The 20,698-nt window shown below is 42.6% G+C and overlaps 1 long non-coding RNA gene across 1 annotated transcript in view; it reads left to right on the top strand.

The window, feature by feature from the left end:
* LOC120320148 overlaps positions 1-11,603 on the top strand; it is a 48,573-nt gene extending 36,970 nt beyond the window's left edge. Inside the window, exons 2-3 of the long non-coding RNA XR_005559914.1 lie at positions 7,053-7,177; positions 11,391-11,603. This is a non-coding gene — a long non-coding RNA (uncharacterized LOC120320148). The remainder of the gene's footprint in view (positions 1-7,052; positions 7,178-11,390) is intronic.
* The last annotated feature ends 9,095 nt before the right edge of the window (positions 11,604-20,698 follow it).

Raw genomic sequence — 20,698 nt, forward strand, 5'->3', positions numbered from 1 at the left:
CCTGCTCTCTATAAAGCCATCTTCAAAGCAACAAGGAAAAAAGCAGATTCAAACACAATTGGGACAGGATGGGGAGGATAGGGAGGATGGAAGGGGGGTCAGAAAGAGGCAGCCCCGTTCCTGCAGAGGCTGGGAAGGGGAGCCAGGAGGCCAGCTGGCTGACGCAGCCAAAGGACAAGATGACTGACGCCAGAGGCCTCTGTTGGCTCCAGGCGGCTGAGCAACATCCTTTGACTCCCACTTTAATGGAGTTCCTCAAGGGACAGGAGCCCAGAAATCTCTTTTGCATTTGTGTTGAGGCTTAGCCTGCCACTCTTAGCCAAGAAGGTTCAGAAAGGCCAACTCCAATTCAACAAATAGTTCTGTCTAATGTTGTGTGGGCATCTCTTCTGGGCGTCCTCTCAGGAATGCAACATGGTACAAGCATGCAAAATAGGGATCCTTGCAAAAGTCATGCATTGCAAGAAGAAATCCCACTTGGTCTCTTCCTTTTAGTGCCAACTTGGTGGAATAGAATAGAGTCATATTCTATAGAGTTATATAAAACTCCCCTTTATCATCCCTTAATTTAGGGATAGAGTCAGTGTGACTGGATAGAGCTGAGCATTTACTGACTGGATGTCTTTCCTGACGCCTACGCAGAGTTTGCAGCAGATATTTGTTTTCTTTGTACCCTAGGAGAGAAACATCTGCAGCTACCTAGGATTAACCATCATGTTGCTCATTCTATAGAGTCATATATAGAGTCATATCCTATATATTCTGTTCATATTCACATTCTCTTCTCTTCTATGGAATAGAGTCAGAATAGACTGCTGATTCTTCTGTGACATGATCTTCAACACACAGCATCTTAGGGTCTTTTTAAACACACCTTTGGATTAATTCAGTCAGTATTTACCAGTCTAGAATTGGACTGCAAATTCTACAACTCCCAGAATTCCCAGATTCAGCTACAACTCCCAGAATTCCCAGATTCAGCTGTACATTCTGGAAATTGCAGTCCTGAGACTTCTGGTGAGAGATGGTCAGATGGGTAAGGCTGCAGGAGACATTTGCACACCCAGAAGCAACACCTATGCACAAACAGCCTATCTACTGGTTTTTAAAAGGGCTCATGGCCTGGGAGGTGTTTAGTGGTGGGAAACTAAATGTTGGATCTTTCTTCAGTAAGAGCCAGGAGGGGCTGAAGGCAGACTGAGCTCTTTCCTGCCCCAGGAAGAGGCTCAGAACTGCAGTCCTGATGGCTCCTGTCTTTAGATTGCCACCTCTAGGTTGCAAAAACCCCATCCAGAAGTGATGGCCCTAAAGCTTGCAGCCATCCCATGGTCCCCTGGAGTTTAGCAACCCAGAGTTGGATGCTCTGCAATGCCATCTTTTATTACAGAAATTCAAGCCCTCTCAGGTCAGCTGTTTCAGGTAGTTGTTGCATGCAAGCAAAGCTGACTAGACCCCTGCCTTCTCCAAAAGTTCATGATAGAAAGACCCAGCATCCTTTGCCAATCTAGTAGCTGATAGTTGGGGGAGGAATTACTCATTGCTTCATCTGCCTGCAGCATTTTCATCTTCTCTCTTCTCATCAAGAAGCCAGAAAAGTAATCCTGGTCTTGGATCACCTTTTCCACTTTCCACTATGTCAAAATGGAGGACCAACCGAGGAGAGCAAATGGACATTTACAGTGGTGTAACAATGACCAATGAGTGATGAGAGTTGCCTTTGGTTGAAATGACACCCTGGTCTTTGTTTAATTCTTAATTCTTCCATCATTGGTCACTACAAGGAGAACAAGAGCTCTGCAGAACTTCTAATCTATGCCATTTCTAAGTTCTTCAGAAATCTGGAAAAGTTCTCAAACTTTACCTGCACTCCCAGCTTCATCAGCACGCTCAGAAGGACTAGAGGCAGTGGTGGGATTCAAACAACCAGTTCTCTGTGTGAATGCTGCTTCCAGAAGTCCATTCTGGGCCTGGGCAACAAAAATTAGCTACCGGTTCTGCCAAACTGGTGTGAATTGGCTGAATCCCACTACTGACTAAAGGGCTGCTGACCTTTTCACACCTTGCTATTTATGGGGGTCTTCCAAATTTAAACATTTGAAGGAAACATTTAAGAGGAGGAAAAAAAGTTCTCCAGAAGATGCCTTTGGTGTCAATCATGGAGCAATGTAAACTAGACTGCAGCTAGTCCTTGGGTTACCTCTGTAACTGAGCCTGGCAATTACAGTCGTAAGTCATGATGGTTTTTACCATCATGATGTGGCCAGACCCAATTTCACTACCTTTTTCACAGTGGTCATTAAGTGAACACAGTAGACATTAAATGAATGCTGTGATAATTAAGCAAGCCCATTGTTCACTATGGTTTGGTTTCAGCTGGAAACTGGAAGTAAATGCTGGGCACTGAAAGAACGGTAAATGCTGAACACCCAAAAGGCAGTCATGTGACAGTAGGAGGGGGCATCATTGGAACTACAAAACTGGGTCGCAAGTCCCCATTGGGGGAGTCCATCGTAACTTTGAAGGGTCACTACACAACCAGTCATAAGTTGAAGATTTCCTATACCGCAGTGTTCTTTTCTCTCATTTTGAATGGGCAACAATAAATTTATCTATTTTTTGACTATGCTGCACAGAGAATCTGAAAACTTTCTGGTTGAATGTCAGTGACGATTCTCAGCCAGCCAGGTAAAGTTGTCTGAAGGCTGAGTCATGCAGATCTGGGCTTATTTTTACTTAAAAGAATAACAGAGTTGGAAGGGACCTTGGAGGTCTTCTATTCCAACCCCCTGCACAAGTAGAAGACCCTCTACAATTTCAGACAAGTGGCTGTCCAGTCTCTTCTTAAAAACTTCCAATGATGAAGCACCCATGATTTCTGGAGGCAAAAGCTGTTCCACTGGTTAATTGTCCTCATTGTTAGGAAGTTTCTCCTTAATTCCAGGTTGCTTCTCTCCTTGATTAGTGTCCATCCATTGTTTCTTGTCCTGCCTTCTGGTGCTTTGGAAAATAAGTTGACCCCTTCTTCTTTGTAGCAGCCCCTAAAATATTGGATATTTATTAATATGTTATATCAATATAATATAATAATGTAATTAATATAATAATATGGTAATAATATAAATATTTATTCTCTAGCTGAAGGCTGGGCAAGAAATAAAGGGTAAAAGCTGCCTCTTGTGGATCTGTTATCTTTTGGAGGCAGGTGGGATTTTCATGACAGCTACACCACTGTGTTCTTTTTTAATTTGTGCCCCAAATGGAAAAAAAGATGTTGAGATGCATTAAGTACCCCTTACCAGCTGCTTTGACAAACCGTAGCCACAGGGAGGGAAAAACCTTAACCTAAAGATCCCATTTAAAGCAAACTATGAGAATTATATATAAAATAAGTCTTTTAGGAAGGAATTGAGGAGCAAATGATTTTTGGTCTCTGTGGGGACAAATGAGCCATAACAAGCGCTCAATTCTATATGCATGTAATATTACTCTATGGTTCAAAAAAAAAAAAAAGCTTTTAAATCACATAAATGCAGTTATGGGCCATTGTACAAAATAAACATTTCACTGTGCTCTGGACTGGTTTTTTTTTTTTTTTTTAGTTCTTTGATCGAAAGTGAGGTTAGTGAATTTTATTGCTCTGTAAATTAAAGCTGCTTTTTTGATTTGATTGAACCAAATTATGCCTTCTCAATGTTGGAAAATGACAATTACCAGGATATATTTTTGGCTGTTTTGCAAATGGATTGGTACCCTTTTAACAATCCACCAAAGCTTCATTGAGGATTTCAGTACCTATTTTAATTAAAACAAAAGCCTACGTAACAATAATGTCTGCCTTTAAAGAGAGAGGAGAGAAAATGCTCCTTGTTTTAAATCAGCTTTAATGTCTTAAGGAGTGGGTGATGAATACGCCAAGTGCTGGATTCTGACAAGGTATTTGGCAATTCTGGATGCTTTCAGAATTTCCTCATTACATTGCTGACAGCCATTCAGCGAATCCTAGCTCTTTTTTAAAATAACAGTTCTCCAGCAGAAATTGTTCTTTCATGCATTAGAGGGGGTCCAACAATTATGCTCCTTTGGTTACAGCTGGCCAGTGCTCTTGGCCTTATTACAGGCGGTCCTCGGTTTACAACAGTTCATTTAGTGACCTTTTGAAGTTACAACGGCACTGGAAAAAGTGACTTATGACCATTTTTCATGCTTATGACCATTGCAGCATCCCCATAGTCATGTGATCAAAATTCAGACACTTGGCAACTGACTCATATTTATGACGGTCGCAGCATCCTGGGGGTCAGGTGATCCCCTTTTATGATCTTCTGACAAGCAGAGTCAACGGGTAAGCCAGTCACTTAACAACCACGTTACTAAATTAAGAATTGCAGTGATTCACTTAACAACAGTGGCAAGAAAGGTCATAAAATGAGGCAAAACTCACTTAACAACTGTCTCACTTAGCAACAGAAATGTTGGGCTTGATTGTGGTCGGAAGTTGAGGACTACCTGTATTCTTATGTTGCTCACATAGTCAGCCAAATGTTTAGACTGGATTTGGCATTTTTGTCCATCTATCGAGTCTTTCCCCAGGATCTGGAATAGGCAGATGTTCATAGAATTATAGGGCTGGAAGGGAGCTTGGAGGTCTTCTAGTCCAACCCCCTGCCCAAGTTAAAGGTATCATCACAGGATGTAAGTTGTTTTAAATAAAGCTGCCTTTTGCAATTGACCAATGGTGATTTTGTCAATGTCGATGGTCTTCAAGTGATGCTTCAGATGTTTGGGGATTGCATTATTACCTTATTATTATGGTTCATTGCATAGTCAACCAGCTGTTTAGACTGGATGTGACATTTTTGTACACCTACTGGGTCCTTTCCAAGGCCCTGGAATAGGCAGATTTTTTGTTTGATGGTGTTAAAAGCATTGTCACAGATATATAAAGCTGCCTTTTGCAACTGACTAGTGGTGATTTTGTCAATGCCGAGGGTGTTTAAATAGTGATCCAGATGTTTGTAGATTGCACCCAAAATACCTATCAGTATTGATACTACTTTTGCTTTCTTTTGCCCCAGTCATTCTATTTGCACTTATCTCTTTGGTGATCATATATTGTTTCAGATGTATGGTCGTTTTTGGTTTCCCTTGAGCAATGCTACTGGAGGACAAAGCCTCTACGGAAAATTAATCCATGGGATTCCACCTGTGAAACAGGCTGGACATTAGTAAAGCAGGCTTGAAATGATTCAGACGACAAAATCATCTTGCACAGTTGATCACAGAGTCAGCAATTAGTCAGGGTGGGCCAAAAAAAGTCAAGGTGGCAGCTACAAGACATGTGATGTGCATCAAAACCCGGCAGAGCTTTAATCCCCCCCCCCAGAGAGGCATCCACAGGAAAGGAGGCATCTCAGAGGAATAGAAATGATAACAGCTTATTTATCACAAGACATGCAGGAAGTGCACGTGCCAATGGGGTCTAGGCTTGATGTTTTTGACCCTCTGCTTTTGCCTCCTGCTTCTAGTGCAGCAAAAGGTCTAACTTTATCTCTCAGGTTCTGAAACCACAGGTGTTGTGCACCATTGGCTGCAGCTACAGTGCTCAAAATATTCAACCACTGCAAAGTAGTCCACAGTTACTGTGTATTTGAGGAGATGTAGGCCTCATGGAGATCTCCAATGGGAGAAAACTGATCTAGATCAGTGTTTGTCAGCTTCGGCACCTTTAAGCTGAGTGGACTTCAACCCTCCAGAATTCCCCAGCTAGCATGCTGCCCGGGGACTTCTGGGAGTTGAAGTCTATGCATCTTTAAGCTGCCAAGGTTGAAGAACACTGGTCTAATCTAAATGGATTATATTCCTATCCGTAGACTAACACGCTTCTCTTCCTGCAATGTCTGGGAATGCTACCTTTTTCTCTACAACCTACCAGTCCCCCAAGCAGTGGAAGATTCAGAAAGACAAGCTACTCACCACAAAAAAGGGTTAAAGAGTAGGCTCTGTCAGACAGAAGACTCACTCAGATTAGACCAATGTTCTTCAATCTTAACAACCTGAAAACTTGGGTGGACTTCAACTCCCAGAATTGCCCAGGCAGCATGCTGGCTGGGGTATTCCGGGAACTGAAATCCACTCAACTTAAAGGTGCCGAAGTTGACAAACACTGCACTAGAGCGTGGAGATAACACCGTTCTGTTCTTTCCAACTCTCCCCCAACTGAGGGCCCAAAAGCATAATGGTTAAGAAAGCGAGCCATGTTTTCTTTCCTCCATCGCTCTTCCAGGGCTGATGCTGAGTGAACTTCTCAGGTAGCCAAGGAATCCCATCAAAACTCATTAAATTATGTCCAAATATCCTTTCAAGACGTGAAACTCCTTTACATCTCCAAGATGACAGAACCTGCCCCTTCAGGCTTGTTATTAAATTAGAGCTATCAGTATCTCAGCAGGATGCAAAGCTTCACCCTCCTTCTCTGCTTCCGCTCAAAAAGAGTTTCCAGTTTGAGGCCCGAATCCTCCCGCTCCAAAGTTTTTCTGCTTCTTTGATTTGTTTTGCACCTCTCTATTAAATAACTAATTATTTAACATCTTTTAAAGCAGGCAGGACACAAATGGCTGCTTTTAATAATATAGAAGCCCATTAGCTTCATTTACTGTTAATGTTAAAATAAACATGAGGCAATTTAGATATACTATTCCAATTTCACGGAAACTTTGATGTTTTTCTTCTTCCAGTCACATAATTAAAGGAAAAAAATACTAATGATATTAAGTTTGTACAGTGTTAATGACAGAAGGAAGGCAGAATAGAAATTGCAGCCATTAATATGAAAAAATAAAATATTTAACATGGGAGATGGATGAAAGCAATTTTAATAAACTAAAATGAAGAAAATTAATTTTGGAAACTTTCATTGTTTGTTACATTCTCCCATTTGGTGACAAATCTTGTGTGTTTTTTCTGCACTGGGTTATTTATTGATGACCAGAAGACGCATCTTTAATGTTCTGTATTTACGTTCACAACTAAACTCCTTTCTATTCTGATTGCAGAAGGTGGATCAAAACCTTATCCAGATATGACTTTCTGTAGGATGTTGACATGGGGATCCCTTCTGCATGGTGGACACTCCTAAGATGATCTCAAATGCCCAGGCCAAAGTTTAACATGCTCAGAGGTCTGTAACTTCTCACTGTTCCTCTCAACGTGAAGATGTGTAAATTTTAAAACAAAAATGTGCCACCTAAAAGGATAAGCTAAAGCAGGATTCTTGACCTTGAAAACTTGAAAATGTGTGATCTTCAACTCCCAGAATTCCCCAGGCACCATGACTAGTTGAGGAATTCTGGGAACTGTTGCACACATCTTCAAATGACTAAGGTTGCAAAACACTGAACTAAAATAATATCAAAGTAAGGCTACCAATGTTCATTTAATCATGGTTAAATCAATTCATTCTCTTTCTGAGATTTATATGTCACACTGAACCAACCCACAGGTGGAGATGTCTTTAGGGGGTTAAAAACGTAATATGTCAGCCAGAACTAGGTAAGCAAAACCCCTGCCCTTCAAAGAGGATGGTCAAAATATGCTTGATGATGGTGGCCACAAACATGTTAGATCACACAGAAAAGTGGGTGGGGCTTTGATTGCATGGTTAAGACTGTTACCTTAAATTTTTAAGACCCTGCAGACTCCCTTGGTGATTTGTTAACCAAAATCGGTAGAGTTGTTGCTTTGTGAAGTGGCCACTAATAATTTTAAGGGAATCTTCTGAACAAGCTCTGGGTACACAATTTGAAATGAATTTAAAATTTTAAAAGCTGCCAGCCACACCACCCAGCCACACCACCCAGTGAAACAGCTTAAAATGTCAAAAAATAAAGTGTTCTTCAAGTCACTCTCACTCATGACTATGGAGAGGTCCATGGTGTCTTCTTGGCAATGGAAAAGGCTTGCAATTTTCAACATCTCAATCTCGCTTAAGAGGTAGGATATGCTGTTGGTCTCTTTTCCATGTCCTAATCCTGCTTAGCTTTTTAAGATCAACCAAAGTCAAACATGAGATTTGTTTCATAGGCTGCCAATTTGGGCAAAAGGAAAAAGGAAAGTTCATAGACGCCTCAAGTGGCTTTGGGTCTCAACAAAGGAAAGGGTTTGGAGGAATTGTTCTCGCTCCAACTCCTATAGGACTTGGCTCCTGTAAGGAAGGGTCAAGTGCATGTGGGAAAGATGTACTAATGGAACAAGGGTGCCGTTCGGGAAAATCTTGCCCAAATAAAGGAGGAATAGGAGGACTGTGTCTCTTTTTACTCTTGATCATCTGTCCCCCAAGGCATGCTGAAGCATTAGCAGAAGAACAGCTGCTGTCAGTTTAAAATGCAAATTTAATTTTCTTCTCTTAACGATCATGTGGAAGTTGCCTGAAGGCTCAAAACTCAGAAAATGGAGGTTCAGGTTAAGAAACACAGACACCAGTAAGCCTACCAATGTTAACTGGCATTTAGGCTCCCCAGGACCCTTAAAATGGCCTGGTGCAATTGATATTTTACACCATCAGCAAAATCAGGGCACTGCCCTCCCGTACTCTGATTGGGTACTGGTAGGTGGCATCAGGTGTGTGTGGCTGCTTTGAAGTCTTTGAAAGAACTTTCTCTGAGCATGGGAAATCCACCAGGATTGGGTATAGAAACTTACTATCTTAGGGCTGGAAGGAACCTTGGAGGCCTTTTAGTCCAACCCTCTGTCCAAGCAGGAGACTTTATATCATCCCAGATGTATGGTAGTCCGGTCTATTCCTGAAAACGTCCAGTGTTATTGACCCACAACTCCAGGAGACAAACTGTTCCATTGATTAGTTGTTTTCACTTCTCCTTAATTCTAACTTGGATCTCTGTTTGACAAGCTTCCATCTGTTAGTTTTTGTCCTGCCCTCAGGCGCTTTGGAGGAGAAGTCGACCCCCTCTTCTCTGTGGCAGAAGTGGAAGAAGACGGCTGTCATGTCTCCTCCTCCTCCTCCTCCTCCTCCTCCTTCTTAGACTAGAAGAGAGAAGGAGCATAACTCCTTCCTTGAACTGCTCCTCACAGGTTTTAGCTTCCAGACCTGTAATTCTCTTTGTTACCCTTCTCTGCACTCTTTTTATTTGTATGATATTTATATATAGTTATTTCTGACAACCCTTCCTGGACTTTTGCAGTTTAATAGGGAGAGGTGAGGTTTTAGAGACAGACTTATAGAAAACTGGGTGATGTATGGAATGATGAAATGTTTGGTTATATTTTTAAGAGATACTGTAGTGATAAGTGGTTAATGTGTACTATACATACTGGGGATGAGAGGGGTTCTTTTTCTATTTTTCTTTTCTTTCCTTTTTCTTTTTTTGCACTTTTTAATTAAAAAAACTTGTATGTATTTCTTTATTCTATAATTGTGTAAGTTCTTCTTGTATAATAATCTTTAATAAACTTATGACAAAAAAAGAAAGAAAATTCACCAAGCGCATAAAAATAAGCAGCCAAACCATCTCCCCAATTTGCTAGGATTGGGAATGAGTTTAAGAGCCCACAATCTTCATCCTGGATGATTTGCATTTTTATTTTGCAACTATCCATTCAGATCTCCCTTTGATTTATATCTTGCTATACCTGCAAAATGCTAGAAATGAGGGGAGGAGACAGATGGCTCTCAATGTTCTCCATGAAAGTGAAAAGAAGGACCAGGGGTGACAGGATAGCAGTCTTCCAATATTTGAGGGGCTGCCACAGAGAAGAGGGGGCCAATCTATTCTCCAAAGTACCTGAAGGCAGGACAAGAAGCAACAGGTGGAAACTAATCAAGGAGATAACTAATCTAAATCTAAGGAGAAATTTCCTAACAGTGAGAACAATTAACCAGTGGAACAGCTTCCCTCCAGAAGTTGTGGAAAGACTTTGTCTTTCCTTGAAGGCATTTTGTTTTTCATTTAGGAAGCTTCTTCAGTTCTGACTGAATGGTGGAGAACTGAAGAAGCTTCTAGGATGAGAAGCGAAACATCTTCAAGGAAAAACAAAGTCCAGTTGCCTCTTGAAAAAAAGCACCATTGGATAAATCAGCACTGATTTACAGCCACAAATTCCTATTTAGATCAGTTCTTCTGCCCTGCCCTAAGGACCACAGGCTCTCCATTTTGCTTTTATGATTTTGTCCCTTTAAATCGCAAATTCATTTATTTACAGGAAGTGATTAATTAATAAAATTATTCACTCTGCTTTTATTCTCCCCACTATTAATTTGTGTTGCAAAGACAACTCTGGTGAGTTAATCGTAGCCTGCTGGCAATAGCTAGCAATCAATTTTCCACACTTGAGTGCCATCGATGAATCACAGGCCCTACCTGGTGGGAGAACCACCGCTGGTACCACTGAGGCATTTCCACGATAATCATGTGGATGGAGGAAGACTATTAGCGAAGCCTCTCAGACAGGCTGCGAGATTGATAGGCTAGCCAAAGGAAATGCATTAAGCAATTTAACTGTCTGGAAATCTGTCTATGATGAACATCTGGAGGTTATCTTATTATCCGTTCAATCTAACTTGCCCTTAGTTAATTCTTAACATTTTTAATTTTGCTTAACTTATCAATATATTTATCTCTAGCAACTCCATCAAAGGCCAGGGAGGTTTTTTTCAGCCAGCTCTGAAGGTACAACTCAATGGAATTGGCTTCTAATGGGCAGGAGCAAAAAAGCAATGTATTTTGCAAATACAGGATGAGACTGCTTTTCAAGATGTACAGCCCTGGATCCTAGATAGCTCGGAATAGAGGTTCTGGGCTAGAAAAAGTGCGCAAGAGGATTGCGGAATGACCAGAAGGCTTGTAAGGATGTCACTCCCTTACAAGAAAAGGCTGCAGGCATTCAGACTTAGTTTGTAAAGAGTGTTCCATTTTGGGGTAAGGTCCCTCTCTCCTAAGATTACGAGGTGTCCAGCAGAAGGAGGACACTGACAGTGAAAGAAATTAGTCAATGGACCAGCTTCCCTCTCAGAGTCTGGATTCTCCATTGCTAGAGATCTTCAAGAAAATATTGGGCATTCACTTGTCTGGAATGATATAAGGTCTCCTGCCTTGGGCAGGGTTTGGACTAGAAGACCTCCAAGGTCCCTTCCAGTCCTGTGGTTTTATGTTTTGATGTTTCCTTTTTATCCTCATGTTCTCCGTTTGGCAGGCATAGCCTTCAAATCAAGTACGTCTGGCTTTTTAAGTGTCTTCCTGTTGTTGTTACTGTTTTTGGATTGCTTTCACAAGAGTCGTCATTGAAAATTTGTGTACTGGGACAAATTGTCTTTGACTCGTTTGTCAACAGACTCTACAAACTTAATTTACGTGATTTACTTATTTTCCTGATTCCAGCCATTGGCTTCAATCTGGCCCCTTCAAATTTGTGATCGTGTTGGTCTGTGGATTGAAGGACTCGTCATATGTTTCGGGATGTGAAATTTGAAAAGGGTGTTATTGATTCTACACTACCGCTAGCATCTGTTCTTGCAAATAAAGATACGTTGGGAAAAAATTACAATTGAAAAACTAGTCTTCCTGATGTTAGAAAAAGTAATTGGATAACGGATGGGCAGCATATAAATTTAACAAATAAAAAATAAACTATATATGTAGGCCTATGTAGCTTTTATTTTTGCAGTTTTTCACTTAATTTTTGTCAAGGATGCCATGAAGATTAAATAAGTAGTGTGTCCTTCTTTCCCATTCGTTCGGTTCTTCTTTCCAATGGTTTGTGTCCTCTTTTGCCTATTGGGGTATTGGTAACCCTGATCTCCCCAGCCTTCCACTGGGATGCCCCAAAACATCCTGGAAGGACATGTCAGCAAATCACTTCTGAAGTTCGTCTCCAAGAAAACTGCACAGACTGCATAGCAAGAGTCAAGAGTAACTGGAAAATCCACCCCCACGACAATAATAACAGCTTGGAATGAAAGAGTGTGTGTGTGTGGGGGAATAGAATAGAAGAGAGGCAGGTAAAGTCATTATCAGCTTTCCCAGGTGCACCAGATAAGATCACCACCAGATGAGTGAATTCTATTTTATTGTAAAGCTGCATTGACAGAATCTTGCAAGTACAATTCAGACCTGCTGGCTTATACCCTCCTGAGCTTCTTGCTCTGCCCACTAGGCAGCTGTGGGCCGATTCCTTCTTTTTTGTCAGGCACAAGGAACCAGAACAACACGGTGAGCTGATCAAAGTCACTTCTTTATTACTGCATGCCTGTTTACAAGAATCTCATCATATAGGGGAGAACCCAGATTCTCTTGGGAACTGTAGGTGGCCAGGCTGAGCCCAATGGAGGGGTCAAATAGGTCATAAGTCACAAGTCCCTGCATGCCCACAAGAGATCTAAGTTCAATCCACCTGGAATGCCTGGCTTATTTCCCATTCATTTCTCTTCCCCGCCTCTCTCAATCAGGGCACTCACTGTGGGGATGCCGGGAAAGTAGAGATGGCGATGGCAGATGTGATGTATCTCAGTGGTGACAATGTTCCAAAGGCAGCCTCGCAGGGCAAACTACTCCCCACGAGAGGGCGCTCCAACATCGAAAAGCGCAAGAGCGGAATGGAGTTTGCAGAAAGACAAATCAGCCCTCAAAAGATTCTACACCGTTTCTTGTTTTTGGGGTTTTTTTTTTTCACTAGCCCAATTCCATGAACCATGTCAGATGATTCCACAGGGAAAGCCAAGGCTCCTATTAACACGTGAAATGTTAATACCACTTTATAATGCCTTGGTAAGGCCACACTTGGAATACTGCATCCATTTTGGTCTCCAAGGTATAAAAAAAGATATTGAGACTCTGGAAAGAGTGCAGAAAAGAGCAATAAAGATGATTAGGGGACCGGAGGCTAAAACACACGAAGAACAGTTGCAGGAATTGGGTATGTCTAGTTTAAGGTAAAGAAGGACTAGGGAAAACATGATAGCAGCCTTCCAATATTTGAGGGGCTGCTGTAAGGAAGAGGGATCAACCTGTTCTGCAAACCACCTGAAGGCAGGACAAGAAGAAATGGGGGAAAACCAATCAAGGAGAGAAGCAACCTGGAACTCAGGAGAAATTTCCTGACAGTGAGAACAATTAATCAGTGGAACAACCTGCCTCCAGAAGTTGTGGGTGCTCCAACATTGGAAGCATTTAAGAAGAGACTGGACAGCCATTTGTCTGAAATGGTATAAGGTTTGCTGCTTGAGCAAGGGGTTGGACTAGATGACCTCCAAGATCCTTTCCAACTCTGTTATTCTGCTTTTTTATGTCTGACAAGTCTTTAGGGAAGATCAAGGATATTTTTAATGCATTGAAATAAAGTATTACCTTCAGACTTGGCTATGGTTTATTTAAGTACAGATAATGGTATTATATTATATTATTTTAAATGGTTTCATCTATCGGAACCATGACAATCTGTATTTTTCACAAAGTGATATCCAAGTCTGAAGGCAATGATATTGAAGATAGTATCTTCATTCAACAACAGGGGCCGCATCTTGTTATCCTTTTATTAATATTTATTTATTTATTAATAAAATTTATATGCCGCCCAATCCCTAGGGACTCAGGGCGGCGTACAAAATTAAAACAATAAATATAACAATAAAAATGAGTACATTCACACAGCATGTCCCAATCGTATCCCGCCCCCCCCTCCCCCCCCCGGGGACATCAACCCCAGGCCTGCCAGAACAGGAGAGTTTTAATGGCTTTCTTGAAGGCCGGCAAGGTGGGAGTAGTTCGAATCTCGGGGGGAAGTTGATTCCACCACATCGGAGCCACCACAGAAAAGGCCCTTCCCCGAGGGCCCGCCAGCCGACACTGGCCGACGGGACCTGAAGGAGGCCCAATCTGTGGGACCTCACCGGTCTCTGGGAACTATGCGGCAGTATGCGGTCCTGTAAGCAACCTGGTCCTAAGCCATGAAGGGCTTTAAAGGTGACAACCAACACCTTGAATTGCGTCCGGAGACCCACAGGAAGCCAGTGCAGCTCGCGGAGGATAGGTGACACGTGGGTGTACCTTGGTGCACCCACAATCGCTCTCGTGGCTGCATTCTGAACCAACTGCAGCCTCCGAACGCTCTTCAAGGGTAGCCCCATGTAGAGCGCATCCTTGACTGAAAAGAGGAAAATTTAGATCTTGTTTGAATAGGAGACCAGAAAGAAATTCCAGGGCTAAACATTTTCTTGATAGGAAATAGGAAAAATTTAAGAAATTCTGAAAAAAACTGTGGCAATAACATTAATGTGTCTTTATAATCACCAGCTGGGCAGGAGCTGGGGCAAGCCCACCGAGCAGTTCAAAAATGTAAATGCAAGTAGATAAATACAGGTAGTCCTTGACTTAAGACCACCACTGAGCTCAAAATTTCGATTGGTAAGTGAGACATTTATTAAGTGAGTTTTGTCCCATTTTACATTTTTGCTGCAGTTGTTAAGTGAATCACTGCAGTTGTTAACTTAGTAAACCGGTTGTTAAGTGAATCCAGCTTTCCCATTGACTTTGCTTGTCAGAAGGTCACAAAATGTGATCACGTGACTCTAGGACACTGCGACTGTCATAAATATGAGCCTCTGAATTTTGATCATGTGATCATGGGGAGGCTGCAATGGTCACAAGTGTGAAAAATGGTCTGAAGTCACTTTTTTCAGTGCCATTGTAACTTTGAACGGTCACTAAATGAACTATCGTAAGTCGAGGTGCCACTTTGGTGGGAAGGAAACAGCGTTCCGTGAGCCTCGGTATATAAACATGCTGACCACATGACCACAGAAGCGTCTTGGGACAACGCCGGGTCCCTCAGCCGAGAAACGGAGATGACCTCTGCGCCCTGGAGATGACTGGATGGGGGAAACCTTTACCAGGAGCAAAGCTCGTCTCACGAAGAATCCCATATTTAAATGAGGTGGGATGAAACCCTTGGCGGAAAGCTTGTAGGCCAGAGAACACGGCCTCAGAGATCCATCTCAGTTCCTTCTTTTTTTAAGCAAAAGGCAATAATAGTTTCCTTTGATTCCAGAAAAGTAATAATTGACCAAATGAAAAATTTCTAATAGGAATGTTGTCATTATTTATTTATTTCATAGTATACATTGACATTTCTAGAAAATTGTTATGTGCCTCCCAGAGTCACTTTTTGTATGATGGGCAGCTATAGAAATTTGATAGATAAATAGATGCAGAGTAGAGAAACTATGTTCTGTCAGTTTGTATGCAAAAGAAGGACTGACAGACCAAGCAGAAATGGAGGCAAATAAAATGAACAAATTGAAAATATGCAAAATGACAGATCTTCACCTTCTTCTGCTCTTTTCTTCACACTCTAATCATGTGACTTAGTTTATACAAACTAGGTAGTAATAAAACAACCCTAGTACATTTCAAATAAGACAAAACTATAAACATAAAACCATAAACTAATCTGACGTCCTGTTTCTGAAAGGCTTTCCAGAATAGTTCAATTTTCAAAAGCTTCTGGAGGGCTAAACCAGGCTGGGCGGACCTAATGGAGAGAAGTAAGCAGTGGGATACCACAAGGTTCCATCTTGGGCCCAGGACTCTTCAATATCATAGCATCAATGACTTAGATGAGGGAATAGAAGGGGAACTCATCAAATTTGCAGATGACACCAAACTGGCAGGAATAGCCAACACCCCAGAAGAGACTGGACAGTCACTTGTCTGAGATAGCATAGGTTCTCCTGCTTGAGTGGGGGGCTGGACTAGAAGACCTCCAAGGTCCCTTCCAGCTCTATTCTATTCTAATTGTGGAGCAGATTTTATTCCACAGAGTGGGTGTCGCTACTGAAAAATACCTACTGGCCTTCATGCCAGTTGGGAATTCTGGGAGTTGAAGTCCACACAACTTAGAACTGCTGAGGTTGGGAAACACTGCTCTAGGGGATTAACACCAGCTGCTAACTAGGGAACTACATTCTGGACTAAGAAAACCTTCCAGATGTTCTCCATGGGCAGCCCCATGTAGAGTATATTGCAGTGGTTCAGATGAGAACAAAGTTATTGTTCAGAAAAACGAGAAAGATGTTTTCCCTTCTAATCAGATGGATAAGGTTATGACAGAGAGACCTGCCCCAAGCAGGCCTCTGACTCAACCTGTCCCGGAGAAGGCATGTTTGATGTTCACACCCAGCTTCCTGAAGACAACAGGCCCTTCCTTCCTCAGTGCCCCTGTCTTCCTTGGATGCTTTGTTTATCCAGAAGATAACAATCCCCACCACTGGCTTCATTGATCTCTCTGCCAAGACTGCAGGAGGCAACAATGAGACCGAAGAAAGTCATATCACCTGTCAGATGGAGGAAGACCACCAGGTGAGACGAGGGGCTGAGGAGGAGAAGAGGAGGCCCTCAGGGAGGACTTGTTTACTCTACCTTGGCCTGAGCAAACACCCTTGCACAATGGCACACTGGCCTCCTCAACTCAGGAACTTCGTCATCCCAGGTTAAACCAAGCAGCAAAGGAATTCTGGTTAATGGAGAGGAGTCGACTGCTCTCAATTCCATCTCTGGAGGAGGAACAAGGGAGACCTACATCCGGGCTATCACATTTAAGTTGCAAAAATTGCAAAAAATTATCACAGTAACAAAAGGGTTGGGTCTTCGCTGTTTCTTGTGTGGCTGTATTGTGGTCATTTGGTCCTTGTAGTCCATTTTTGGTAGCCCTACTGCTCCCCCCCCCCCAGTCATTCCTTTTGCTAAATTGGTAGAGAGATGGGCAGAATGCAAATTTCATAGAATCACAGAGCTGGAAGGGACTCAGAGGTCTTCTATCTAGTCCAGCTTCCTGCTCAAGACAGGAGACCTTATTGCATCCCAGACAAATGGTTGTCCAGTCTGTTTTTGAAAATCTATGGTGATGGAGCACCCACAGTCCCCTATTCCATTCTGGACAAATGACTGTCCAATCGCTTCTCTTTTTTATAATATTTTATTAGTTTTTCTAATTTTACAATTAAACATTTAAAAAGCAACGTGGTGACTGGGTTAATCAATAATTCAATAACATACATAAACCCAGAGGGTGTTTATGGGGCAACCTAAACCGAGACCCTCCCATCGGCGGGCTGGACTGGTGCAATCAGGGAAGCTCGTCTCCCTTCAGCCCGATGACCTTTGCCAGGGGGAAAAGGGGCTGCAGGGGATCCTCCCCTTCCTGGGCATAGAAGCCGAAGGGATCTCGGTGTCCTGATTAGAAATGATTCACATCTGCTCCGTATATCCAGTCAAGGTGTTTTTCCTCCCGGCTGCTGCTTTCCTGAGTGACTAATGGAAGAGCTCAGATTTCTGTTATTAATAAGGTTGCTGAGCCATCTGTTCAGGAGGCCCATCCGGCAGGTAGGCTTGCAAGGAGACCCCTGTGACTCAGTCAGGCTACACTGGAGGAGGATGAATACCCAGCTGCAGGAGAGGGGAAGGGGAAAACTTCCTCACATCCACGGGACAAACATCTCCCTCGATTCGGTCTTCCTTTGATTCAGAAGACGATACAGGAAGTCCTCAACTTACAACCATAATGGAGCCCAAAATTTATGTTGCTAAATGAAAAATTTATTAACTGAACTTTGCCCCATTTTACAACTTTTCTTGCCACATTTTAAGTGAATCACTGCAGTTGTTAAATTAGTAACACTCTTGTTAACAGAATCTGGTTTCCTCATTGACTTTGCTTGTCAGAAGGTCGCAAACGGGGACACTGCAACTGTCATAAATGTGAGTCAGTTGTCAAGCATCCAAATGTAAATCACATAATCACAGGGATGCTGCAACGGTCATAAGTGTGAAAAATGGTCATAAGTCACTTTTTTCAGTGCTGTTGTAACTTCAAACGGTCACTAAGTGAACTGTTTAAGTGGAGGACTACTTGTATTACTTTCAAAGACAAAAAGAATGTTATTAGGCTTCATACAGTGGATCCAAGAAGCTTCATTATATTTTGTGATGTTGAGCAAAAAAATCTGATTGATAATTGATCAATCAATATTGCTGCTTTTATACACCATCGAGCTTTTAAGCAAGATGATTTTTTTTCATGGCCTACATCAGCTATATTTTATTGTCTTTCCTTTAAATTCAAGATTTCTTTGTAGGTGCCTGTTTTGACATGTTGCAGTAGTCCTCAATTTACAGCTGGTTGCTTTGTGACCGTTCAAAGTTAAAATAGGACTCCCCCAACCCCCCAACATACAACCCAGTTTCAGAGTTACAATGACTGGCACCGTCTCCAGCAGTCACATGACCACATTTTGGACACTCAGCAATCCACCTGAATTGATGGCCATTTGCAATGTCCTGCAATTGTGTGGCCACAATTTGCATTTTTGCCAAAAACCAGAGTTTATTTAAGAACTGAAGACTCCTGCGAGTCCCCTGGACTGCAAGGCGTTCAAACCAGTCAGTCCTAGAGGAGATCAACCCTGACTGCTCTTTAGAAGGCCAGATCCTGAAGTTGAAACTCAAGGACTTTGGCCACCTAATGAGAAGGAAGGACTCACTGGAGAAGAGCCTGATGCTGGGAAAGATGGAGGGCAAGAGAAGAAGGGGACGACAGAGAATGAGGGGGCTGGATGGAGTCACTGAAGCAGCAGGCGTGAGCTTAAATGGACTCCAGAAGACGGTAGAAGACAGGAAGGCCTGGAGGAACGTTATCCATGGGGTCACGATGGGTCGGACACGACTTCGCAACTAACAACAACAATGTTTTCTTAATGACAGTGGGTTCACTTAACGAGCATAGTGATTTGTTTAATGACAAAAAAAGTTTCATGGTGACCCACTGCATGACCATCACAATTTATGACTGTAGTGGGCAGATTCCATTATAATTGTAAGTCAAGGACTACTGCAAAGCCATTTGGGGAATGGGACAACTCGCCACGGCCAACTCACTGTGGAAAAATTTAACAATGCTATTTAATTATTTAAAATAAATACAATTATTTTAATTTTTGCCATTCACATTTCATTCTGTCCCTCCCTTTGCATCATTTCTTTAATGATTCTATTCCACCATTTCTTTGTTATTAACGTAACTTTTGTCTGGCAATGAGTTGTCCTATGGCCAGTTGTCATAGACCTGGCCATTTGTGCACTGACCTTCTGAGTCAGCTGGCATTTGTCCTTTCTAGGACTGACCTGAAATGCTAACCGGATGGCTTGACCCAGAGGGATAAGGGGGAGGGTGTAAAAAATGTCACAATCATGCCATCAAAGCCCCCACCCGCTTTTGACCTCCCTCCTTATGCCTCCCTGTGAATGCACGTAAAATAAGAGGAGCTTCAGCTGCACTGCCACACCCACATTTCAGCCACCCTCCCGGGAGCCCCTGGTTGAAGCTCTATTAATCTGGGCCACCCCCAGGCTAATTATCGTATTATTATAGCACACGCTTGTGCTCCACAGGTCCATTTCATCACATGGTTGCAGAAGAGGATTTTAAAAGGGGGTGGAGTGGGGGAAAAAGGGAATGCAAAAAGCAGGACAAGGGGACGACCCTTTTCTGGCTGGGAGGTCCAGCATCTTCACCCTGAAAGAGGCTCCCTCCAGATTCATGGCAGGTTGTTGTGTTCAGGAGTTTTAAAAAACTCCTGAACACAACAGGCAGTGCAACCAAACAGGCAGTGCAACCAAACACCAAAGTTTGTCCTGGCTGCTTCTTCCTCTACAGTGTGAAACTCAATTCAGCCCTGTCAGACTCTGCCAGCCTTGAAGTCCCCCCCCCCAGATTGGTCAACAGAGCTGCGTCTGCAGGTGAAAAGGAGCTCCCTTTTGCATCTGGGCAGACTGGCTGAAATTGACCAAGGCTGGTCAATGGAGCCCGTTTCTCCCGACGGCCATCATAATATCCCTTTCATGCCCTCATATATCCAGGGAAACCGTGGTTAGCAGTGCAGGCAAGGATGAATACTTTAAAGGACAGTGGTTAAAAGGCAGCGCAGGGACACGGCTATAATTTTTCAGCTTGGTTTGCTGATTTGGGCAATGGCTCAGGATGGCACAGCTGCCCACAGTCTAGCCAGCAAAGTGCCAGGCTGAGAGCCCACACACCAGCCTGGCTAAAATGGCAGGTTTCCTCAACCCTCTTGAAACCTGGGCTATTTTTGTTCCTGGGCTACAGATGGAGGAAACGCTGCTTTTCTTTCGGGACTGTAGACCCAGATTTTTTTCCCAATTATAAAAATAAAGACATGGGAAAAGTCTGAAATTTGATCCAGCCTGACAAGATTATTTCTATCTCACAGTAGATTATTGAAGAAATGGTGGAATAGAATCATTAAAGAAAGGATGCAAAAGGAGGTGGATAGAATGAAATCTGAATGACAAAAAATAAAATATTTTTTTAATTATTTCAAACACTTAAATTAAATTATTGAACTGCCTCGCGGCATGTTGGCCTGTGGTAAGCTGGCCATGGCAAGCTGGCCAAGGTGAATTGTCGCCTTCTGGTTTGGGGGCTTGAATTCAGTTCCCCTCACAGGGCCAGGACCCAGCAGTAATGCTCAAAGGCAACAACCCTGCAGTGTCTGAACGAACTGCCCTCTCCTTTCTTAGGGAGGCAGTTTTGTCCCTGGCTGCTTCAGCTGCAGAAAAAAATGCCATCTTTTCTCCTGCTTGCCAGAAATGGGTCTACAAACATCCCAAGCCAGGTT

Source organism: Crotalus tigris, unplaced genomic scaffold (genome assembly GCF_016545835.1).
Source record: "Crotalus tigris isolate CLP2741 ecotype Arizona unplaced genomic scaffold, ASM1654583v1 scf7180000021179.819088, whole genome shotgun sequence".
Taxonomy (NCBI): Eukaryota; Metazoa; Chordata; class Lepidosauria; order Squamata; family Viperidae; genus Crotalus; species Crotalus tigris.